Genomic DNA, 10,215 nt, shown 5'->3' with positions numbered 1-10,215 from the left:
GACCGAGGGCATGTCTAGACCAGGGGAGGGAGGGAGGAGGATCTCACAATATGCTGCTTGCGAGATCCTCCCCTTTGGATAGACACACGCACGACATCCCAGGAGGAATGAGAGACGTTGCGTCCGCCATTTTTAAAATTGAAACAGACGATGAGCACACGTGTGTTCCAACGCAAATGCAAGGTGTTTTTTTTAAAAAAAATCCCCAACCCTGCTCACCCCACCCCCGATGTGCACGGAGCGCCTGAACAGCTCCGTGCCTGGTTCCCGCCTCCTCACGTTTACTCACGAGGAGGCAGAAGCCGGGATGGGCACCAACACCTTCCATGGGCTCAGGACGATCCTGAGACCATGAGAAACATCAGGATAAAAGCCGTCCCAGTTATCCCAGGAAATTGAAGCATCATGGCTGTTATTTTAGTAATGTATTAGTTTTTGTATGTTTTAATCAGTTTTACGTATTTTATAATGTTTTATATTTTATTTTGTTCCCCTGCTTGATCCAGAGGGAGCAGCAGGTAATAAATAAAAATTATTATTATTATTATTATTATTATTATTATTATTATTATTATTATTATTCTCTGCCACTGGGATCCCCTGAGCACCAAGTGGACACACAGGAAAGGGAGGATCCCCGGAATAAGGCATGGTGTAGACATGCCCCAAGTAAACTGTCCCCCTACTTTTCCGCAACCCCCCCCCCCCAAGAACTTTTAGGTGGGCTACATGTTTGCTTCTCTGAGCTACTACCCCTCCTCCAAAGTGTTAAAGTTGCTACTCCGGTTGTTTGGGATTTGGAGATCCCTTTTGGGGGCTTGAAGATTCTAATACAACTCCAGGATTAAAGAGGAACTTGGAATGTTTTGCATCATTCCAGAGAACAGAACAGAGTTTCTTTCTCATCTTTGTCCCATTTGATATTTCTCCCTCCGTAGGATTGGTGTATTACTTCCATTCCCACAGATTGTGACTTAGAAATGTTCAGAAGAGCAACTCTAATCCTTCTTCTTTGTACTGGATCCAGCGAAATCAATGGAGACGTCAAGGAGGCAAACTACACCACTTCGCCTGATCACTACAACCATATTTTTGTTGAAATAACACTACAAGGGAGTACAAAACAGCTCCGCTTTAAGGCATCTGTGATCACACATCTGAGGCAAATTATTAGCATTTTAAGGAGTAGAAGATGCTTCGTGCTTTGTACTTGAAGGCTTCCAATGTTAACTGACAGCTTGCAGAACTCGGAGGTTTGTCCTTTCTCAGGCTTAGAGGAAATGCCCAATAAAAGGTACAAATGCGGGGGTGACTGCCAGGACACAGGCTCTGAACACCAGACCCAGCCACGGCTACTCCCTGCTCAAGCCAAGCACCACCGCTTGATACGCCTGAGGCAAGGGATAAAAACCACCTTCCTCCAAACTATGTGGAGAAAGGGGTTTAAATGGAGAAGGAATTTTCAATATATAAAATAAAACACTGTGAGTTATATGTGCTGAGGTGAATGATTGTCAGAGTGGGTGCTAAACGTGTAAACTTCAGATGATAAATGCCAAACAGACCTGTGGGATTTTTGTGGTAGTTAAAAACAAAATAATTAAAATTTATTTTTTAAAAGTTCACAAGTTTTGTTTCAAATAAAACATTTTAAATCCTTTTTGAAACCTTTCATCCAATCCTTTCACTCATTCACATACACACTTTCCTTTTTCTCACACAATCAATCTTGAACTTTCTTTATTATCAGTATTGATTAATATGCATCAACTATGTGCACACCACACTCCAAAGACACCACTCTCTACACTGACCCTCAAATATCCCAGAACTTAAGTATTTCAAACACAGAGAGCACTAAAGACTCTAAGCGTACCTAACAAGTCCCCCTCCGTCCTTCCCTTATATATCACTCCTTCCCCTCCCCAGACACTCTAACTCCACCCACTCAGGCCAACATTCTAAAACCCACAGACTTACAAACTGCAGACATACATTTGGGAACTGGCTTGTGGGGTGTAACGCCACAGGCATTATTTAAGAGAACCTTCAGTATTGGGGAGACTAGAGGGCATCCATCAAAAGGCGAACAGTTCAAAACAGATGCACCTATTTTACATTGACTGAGAAATCAAATCCTCAGAGCCATTTCACACATTGATTGATTGATCAGTTTAAAGAATGTATAAAACACACCTTCATTCAGATAGCCTGGCTTGGGGCCACGCTATCTGAAGGAACGCCTCCTCCCATATTTACCTGCCTGGACCCTAAGGTCATCCTCAGGGGTCCTTCTCCGTGAGCCCCTGCCAAAGGAGGTGAGGCAGGTGGCTACCAGGAGGGGGGCCTTCTCTGCTGTGGCACCCCGGCTGTGGAATGAGCTCCCTAAGGAGGTTCGCTTGGCACCTACATTATATGCTTTTAGATGCCAGGTGAAGACCTTTTTATTCTCCCAGTATTTTAACAGTCTATAAATAAATTTTAACTTGGTGTTTTAAATTTGTAATTTTGCATTGCTGCTGTTTTTATCTGGTTGAGCTTTTATATTATATTTTATATTATGGTTTTATACTGTTGTTTTATACTTTGAATGTTTTTAATTTTTGTGAACCGCCCAGAGAGCTCCGGCTATTGGGCGGTATAGAAATGTAATAAATAAATAAAATAAATAAATAAATAAAAATCCAGAAATGGAGTTCAGGGTGGTATACATAAAACTTTGAAATCAATACAAAATATTTGGATGGCTTTAAAAGGGGGGTGGATCAATTCCTGGAGGCAAAGGCTATCAATGGCTACTAGCCCTGATGGTCGTGTGCTATCTCCAGTATTCGAGGCAGTAAGCCTGTGTGTGCAGCAGTTGCTGGGGAACATGGGTGGGAGGGTGCTGTGGCACCATGTCCTGCTTTGTTGGTCCCTGGCCGATGGCTGGTTGGCCACTGTGTGAACAGAGTGCTGGACTAGATAGAACCTTGGTCTGATCCAGCATCAGGGCTCTTCTTATGTCCTTATTAAAACAAATTAAACATCAACGACAATACACTGAAACTGAGAGGAATAAAAACTATACAACCAGCCAAGAAGACAATAATTTTAAATGCTTCAGTAAATAAAAAGGGTTTTAACCTAGCACCAAAAGGGCTACAGTGTTGGAACTAGGCAACCATATCTCAGGAGTGCCACTACACATAAACCCTTGTCTTTATTTATTTATTTATTTCATTTTTATACCGCCCAATAGCTGAAGCTCTCTGGGCGGTATAAAAATGTACATGCATAATGCACTTCTCTTATAGGTGGAACATGGAGAAGAGCCTCGCCTCACTATTTTAATGCAGGGGCAGGTTGGTATAGGAAAAGGCGCACTTTCATACATTTGGGCTCCAAGCCATTTAGGACTTTAAAGATAAGCACCAGCACTTTGACCTGGACTCTGTAGCAAATAATCAGCCAACACAGTTCTTCAGAACTCATGAAACATGGCTCTATCTGGATAAACCAGCCAGAATTCTAGCAGCCGCATTCTGTACTAGTAGTTAAAGTTTCTTAACTGTTTTCAAGGGCAGCCCCACATAGAACACTTTAGGGTGACCATATGAAAAGGAGGACAGGGCTCCTGTAACTTTAACAGTTGCATAGAAAAGGGAATTTCAGCAGGTGTCATTTGTATATATGGGGAACCTGTTGAAATTTCCTCTTCATCAAAATAGTTAATGTGTAGGAGCTATAAAAGAGTGACCAGACTTAAAAGAGGGCAGGGCACCTGCACCTTTAACTGTGGTGATGAAGAGGAAATTTCACCAGGTTCTCCATATATACAAATTACACCTGCTGAAATTCCCTTTTCTATGCAACTGTTAAAGATACAGGAGCCCTGTCCTCCTTTTCATATGGTCACCATAAGTAATCTAACTGGAGGTTACTCGAGCATGGATCACCATGGACAAGCCTTCACTATTCAGGGAAGGTTGCAGCTGACAAACCAGCCAAAAATGGGGAGGGGCAATCTCTCACACCAAGGAACACTCTGCAAGCTACAAACTTGCTCCTTCAGAAGTGCAACCCCCATCCAGAAGAAGTTGTACACCACTTTCCCAGACCCGAGAACCACCAATCCACACTGCCCCCAGAATATGAAAGAGCAGAGCCAATTTTGTCTCCAACATAGGCCTTAGCTAGACCTAGCAGTCTAGCTGGAGGGAGGGGTAATGATCTCACAATTTTTTCATCATGAGATCTCCCCCTCAGTTCACACGCAGCATGCGACAACCACGGATGGAGAGGCATCGCAACTGCCATTTTTTTTTTTTTTTTTGTTAAAGGGACAGCAGCACACAAACACTCATGCGCAAAAGTTAAGTGTTTTTTTAAAAAATAATTACTTTCCCCGCTCCCCCCTACCCTGCTCCTCCCCACAGCCCTGTTCCTGAGGAGCTCTGCACCCTGTGTGTGGGTCCCATCTCCTCGCGAGGAATTGCAAGGAGCCAGGACAAACTGCAGGGCTTGGGCCACACATTCTGCGGTTTCGCGCTCAGCCCGGGACCGCAGAAAAACCCGGCCTAAAGGGTAGGGCGAGATCCCAGGGCAAAGGAGGGATCATCCCTCCCTGATGCCGGGATCCCCTGTACATCATGTGGACGCACAGGGACGATCCCGGGGATCACCCTGGGATTTCGCCCCATCTAGCTATGGTCTAAGGGTCAAACACTGAAGCGGTCAGAAGTTTCAGCTTAGCAATCAATGTGTGTTTTGTTATGATACCACTGTCCTTGCAATTGTGTCTTTACAATTTAGCTGATTCCAGACGATCTCATCTGATCCCACAGTATGAACTACCAAGCTAAAGTTTTAAACAGCATTAACATTTATTGGCTGTGCACGACACGATACACAAATACAACAAATGCACATATGCAAAGATGATCCAGCGACGTCACAAGGAGCATGGCTGGGGGTGGGATCCACAGTCACGAAGTTGGCCATCCTTGTCTTATATACATCAACAACCCAAAACTTCACCGAGACCATGATGTGCTACGATTTCCAGGTGCTACACGCAGGTATTGTGAATTCTCGGTTCTCCCATTTTCCAAGTTCCCTTGGATTATTGAGTGGTAAACTCCCCCTGGCCTTGCAGGACTTGGATTCCTGTCACACAAATGTGGGTCCCTGATTGCTTGGTATTCATTCCCATCACGAAAGAGATTTACATTTTGGTGACGGGCAAGAAGATGGCCATTGTATACAAAAACAAAGACAGATCAATGATTCTGAATAAGGAAGAGCTGAAGACACTAATCAAGCTCAGTTAAAGATGTGGCATTATGCCGTCAGCGGCAGATTCTGCTCCTGGTTTGCAATCAGTTTGTAATCAGTTTGTACAATTTGTCAGGCGCGTTGGGAATTTGGGGGTGAAAGGTGTTGAGTAAATGTCAGTCAGCGTTTGCAGTTAACCATTTGAGGGCAACTGGCTACAGCTTTCTCAGAAAGACAAAGAAAGCACTCTACGTCCTCTGAGTGCAATAATACTGAGTGCAGAAATACAGGATTTGCAATCCTGATGTCCAGTATTGCTGAATCAGCTAGTCACGGGAACTTCCAGATGAAGCTGGAATCATCCTGCCTCATTCATGGAATTGTACAGGGCATCCAGGTATTGAGCTCCATCACACCGGAGGGAAACACGCTCCCTACTGTCGCTTCTCCACCTGTGTTCGTTCCTCAGTTACTTCCTCTTTCAAAAGAGGAAGTACACAACAAGCACGAGGCCCATTGAGTCCGCTGTTCTAATGGTGCTGCTTCTCCTGCACACAGCAAGAGAGAGCAGCAATTCCGTGTTCAAAAACACTTCGGACTTGTCACGCAAGGAAGGCCAGAAGGGTAGGTAGGCACACGGGAGGCGGACGATGTCATGTGAGGGACCTGAGCAAACTCCGTGAGTGCCCAGTAATGAGTGTGCAATAAAATGCTCATCGGATGGAGCTTATTGCCTTTGTCCACTTGGTATTCTCCCATTCCCCCCCCCCACTACTTCTTCCAGCTTTTCTTCTTACTGTAGAACATTCATTACGGAAGGAAAAAAATGGAATTGCTGCACAATGCCTTCTGATTATTAGTACTATGACCCCTTTGTCAGGGTTCCACCTATAACCAGGATGCCCTGAGCAATTATTTAAGGACCTCTGCCTCCAAAAGAGTCCCACCTTCCTTCTTTTTATCTTCTCCTTCCCAGTAACATGAGGTTTAGGCTGTAGATGTGGGGTGAGTAACACTAGGGTGACCATATGAAAAGGAGAACAGGGCTCCTGTATCTTTAACAATTGCAGGGAAAAGGGCCTCTAAACCTCTAAGTCCTGACTTTAATACCTTTCCTCAGTAGGCCTCAAACCTTCACACACTTCATCTCGAAGCACCCCATGTTTTCTATCCTTCTGGTTTTCCGAATCTGACGGCTGCCATGTTCAAGGTTGCTTGTTTCTGACCTAAACCGTAATATTGGACCGGGTAGAACTACAAACCTCTTACTATGCCAGTTGGGTGTGGGGAGGTTCACACCTGCATATTTACTACTTGGCAACTTGCATCTCTGAGTGGGCTATCACAGATCAAGCACCACAGACAGAGCTTTTACATCACTTGACGAAACCTCGGCTGCAACACATATTCCAGTCCTCACTTTCAACAGCCCGCCATGACATGTAATGAAATCAAGTGCTGCATGCATATGGCCTTCCCATGATGTATAGGGTGACCATATTTGGGAAACCAAAAAAGAGGACACAAAGGCAGGAGCCACACTGCTGCTTTATAGCAGTATTGAAGTGCTCTGGCAACAGTTGGGGCCCATTGACACATTCCATATCCTGCTTGGTGTAGATGTGTCCTGGGCCCCAACGGTTGTCAGTGCACTTCAATACCACAACAGTTCAGACCCATTGACACATACCATGTACTGCTTTCATACCACTTTCATAGTGTAATATCCTGCTTGGTGTAGGTCACAGCTAGACCTAAGGTTTATCCTGAGATCATCCAGGGTTCGCTCTTGCCTGAGCACTGAATCCCCTGTGTGTCACCTAGGCCACAGCTAGACCTAAGGTTTATCCTGGGATCATCCAGGGTTCGCCCCTGCCTGAGCACTGAATCCCCTGTGTGTCACCTAGGCCACAGCTAGACCTAAGGTTTATCCTGGGATCATCCAGGGTTTGCCCCTGCCTGAGCACTGAATCCCCTGTGTGTCACCTAGATGAACAGGTTTGACCCCTGGAAGATCCAGGGATAAACCTTAGGTCTAGCTATGACCGTAGAGGTGTCATAGGCGCCAACAGTTGTCAGTGCACTTCACCTTTTTATTCTCCCAACATTTTAACAATCTATAAATACATTTCAACATGGTGTTTTAAATTTGCAATTTTGCATTGCTGCTGTTTTTATCTGGTTGAGCTTTTATATTGTATTTTATATTATGGTTTTATACTGTTGTTTTATACTTTGAATGTTTTTAATTTTTGCGAACCGCCCAGAGAGCTCCGGCTATTGGGCGGTATAGAAATGTAATAAATAAATAAATAAATAAATAAATAAAATAAATTACCACTATAAAGTAATAGTGTGGCTCCTGCCTTTCATATACTGCTTCCATAGTGGAATATCCTGCTTGGTGTAGATGAGCCCTCTATCTTGAGAAGTAGGTATATTCATTCATTTATTTGTTTATTTATTTATTTATTTATTTTAAAGAAAGAAAACTTATAGAGGCAGCAGGAGTTTATCGAGAAGAAATTCTAACTTCACTTATTTATTGACGGGATTGCAGCTGGCAGCGTCTGACCAGGAAAGGGAAATTGTGGTTGTACTGGTTCATTCGCTGAAAATGTCAACTCGCTCCAGCATGTAGCTATGGCAAAAACAGCACATTCCATGTTGGGGATCATTGGGAAAGAAATCAAACATAAAATTGTCAGAATCACAATGCCTTGGTACTCGCTTGGAATACTGTGTACAGTTCAGCTCCCCATGTCTCAAAAAAGATATTGTAGAGTTGGGAAAGTGCAGAAGGGGGCAACTGAAGTGAGTGTCTTCACTTCAAAAATGTACCTCTGTACCACTGAATGGGTAGAACCAGTGACCGGGCTGGCCTATAATATTTTATTTATTTATTTATTTGTTACATTTATATACTGCCCCATAGCCAAAGCTCTCTGGGTGGTTTACAAAAGTTAAAACAGTAAACATTAAAAGTATACAAAATTTAAAACCATAAAAACAACAGTATCCATTTAAAAACAACAGTTCTGGGTTTTTTTAAATGTTTTAAGTTTGTTCATTTAACAAACTTAGCGTTGTTAAATGGTGTTAAATGCCTGGGAGAAGAAAAAAGTCTTGACCTGGCACCTGAAAGATAACAGTGTTGGTGCCAGGCAAACCTCATCGGGGAGATGATTCCACAGTCAGGGGGCCACCACCGAAAAGGCCCTCTCCCTTGTTGCCATCCTCCGAGCTTCCCTCAGAGTAGGCACTCGGAGGAGGACCTTAGAAGTTGAGTGCAGTCTACAGGTAGGTTCATGTCAGGAGAGCCTCCTTTGAGGGCAGAGGTCCTCACAACAATGAAATACATAAGATGTGAAAAGCAATAAAAACATGTTCACAATAAAATAGCAATTAAAACAATAAAACCAGAAGGAACAACAATAGCAGCAATAACAGTATACATCATTAGGGTGACCAACTGTCAGGATTTCCCCGGATTTGTCCTGGTTTTTGTTCTTTCCATGGTGTCAGGGGGGATTTTCTATCATTTTCAATAATGTCCTGGAATGACACACCTTCCTCTTTAAGGCTGCCATTAGCATGGCAGGAAGGAATGACATGCTTTCTTGAGGCACATCATTCCCCCACCCCGAGCTCCAATTGAGGTCTTAAAGGGGAAAGTGGGTCATTCGTGGACATTATAGAAAAGGCCCCCATTGGAGTGGATGGTGGTGGTGCAGAATGAAATCCTTTCCCCTCCTCCACTCCAATCGGGTTCTTTAAGGTGGCGGGGGAATAACGTACTTTCTGCAGGACTCAGAAAGCTGCTTCCCCACACACACACTAGGGCCAGAACTACACCAAGCAGGAGAGAGAATGAATAGTTTATTTGTTTGTAGCACAAAGACCATTACAAAATACAGAATTGCTCACATATAGCAACACACATTATTTAAAATATTCAAAATTTTTGAGGTACAATCCTTTCTCAACCAAGGAGTCAGTCAGTGGGTCACTCTAGGGGTGCTCCATTTGTCTGCAGCACCCACCCTTTGCTATCACAATGGTGACATACATGCCAAAGTCACAAGGATAATTTCAGTGATTACATTATAACCTAAAATGCTGGCAGTCAATATCTGGCACTATCAGATAGGTGGGATCTCTGATGATAATTTATACAAAACTATTAAATCAAATGGTCCCCCTTACAATCTACACAGACTTTGTTAAGAAAGTTATTTCTGATTTTTTGGGCTGCAGCAGCAAGCTTTGCTACCTTAATTGTGATTGCTTTATTATGTGATTGCTTAACCTTAATTGTGATTGCTTTACCAAGCAGGATATAGCTCTGTGAAAGTGACACGAAAGCGTTACATGGAGGCAGGATCTACACGACTGCTTGTTTATAGTGGTACTGAAGTGCACTGACAACTGTTGGGGCCCATTGACACGCTTTCATAGTGTTATATCCTGCTTGGTGTAGATGTGTCCTGGGCCCCAACCATTGTCAGTGCACTTCAGTATCACTATAAAGCAGTAGTGTAGATCCTGCCTAGGTGTTTAGTGTGGGGTCACCATACTTCTTTCATGCACATTGTATATAGTTGTCCACATGTCATCTTCCATTTGTAATCCTCCCATAGTTTCCCAGTGCTTCCCAGTGCAGTTTTGAGGGGAAGGATGGAAGGATAGTGAATGTTCACAGATGTGGATGCCTTTGGAGATAATCTAGTGGTTTTTTGTTTTTTTAAGATGTGGTTTTGACATGGGTAATGACATATTGAGGGAGGTGAACCTATCACAGCTCAGCTCATATCCACTAAAACCTTTGTGGTTGGAATCATTTTATAAAGCCTGCCTTTTTTTAAAAAAAATATATATGTTATTTTAATTATTGGTGAAATTATTTATATATAGGTCCTGTTCAGACAACGCACTAAGCCATGGTGGTTAAGTATTTTG

This window comes from Elgaria multicarinata, chromosome 6 (genome assembly GCF_023053635.1).
Source record: "Elgaria multicarinata webbii isolate HBS135686 ecotype San Diego chromosome 6, rElgMul1.1.pri, whole genome shotgun sequence".
Lineage (NCBI taxonomy): Eukaryota > Metazoa > Chordata > Lepidosauria > Squamata > Anguidae > Elgaria > Elgaria multicarinata.
The sequence above is the reverse complement of the archived record's forward strand: the minus strand, read 5'-3'. Positions refer to the sequence as shown.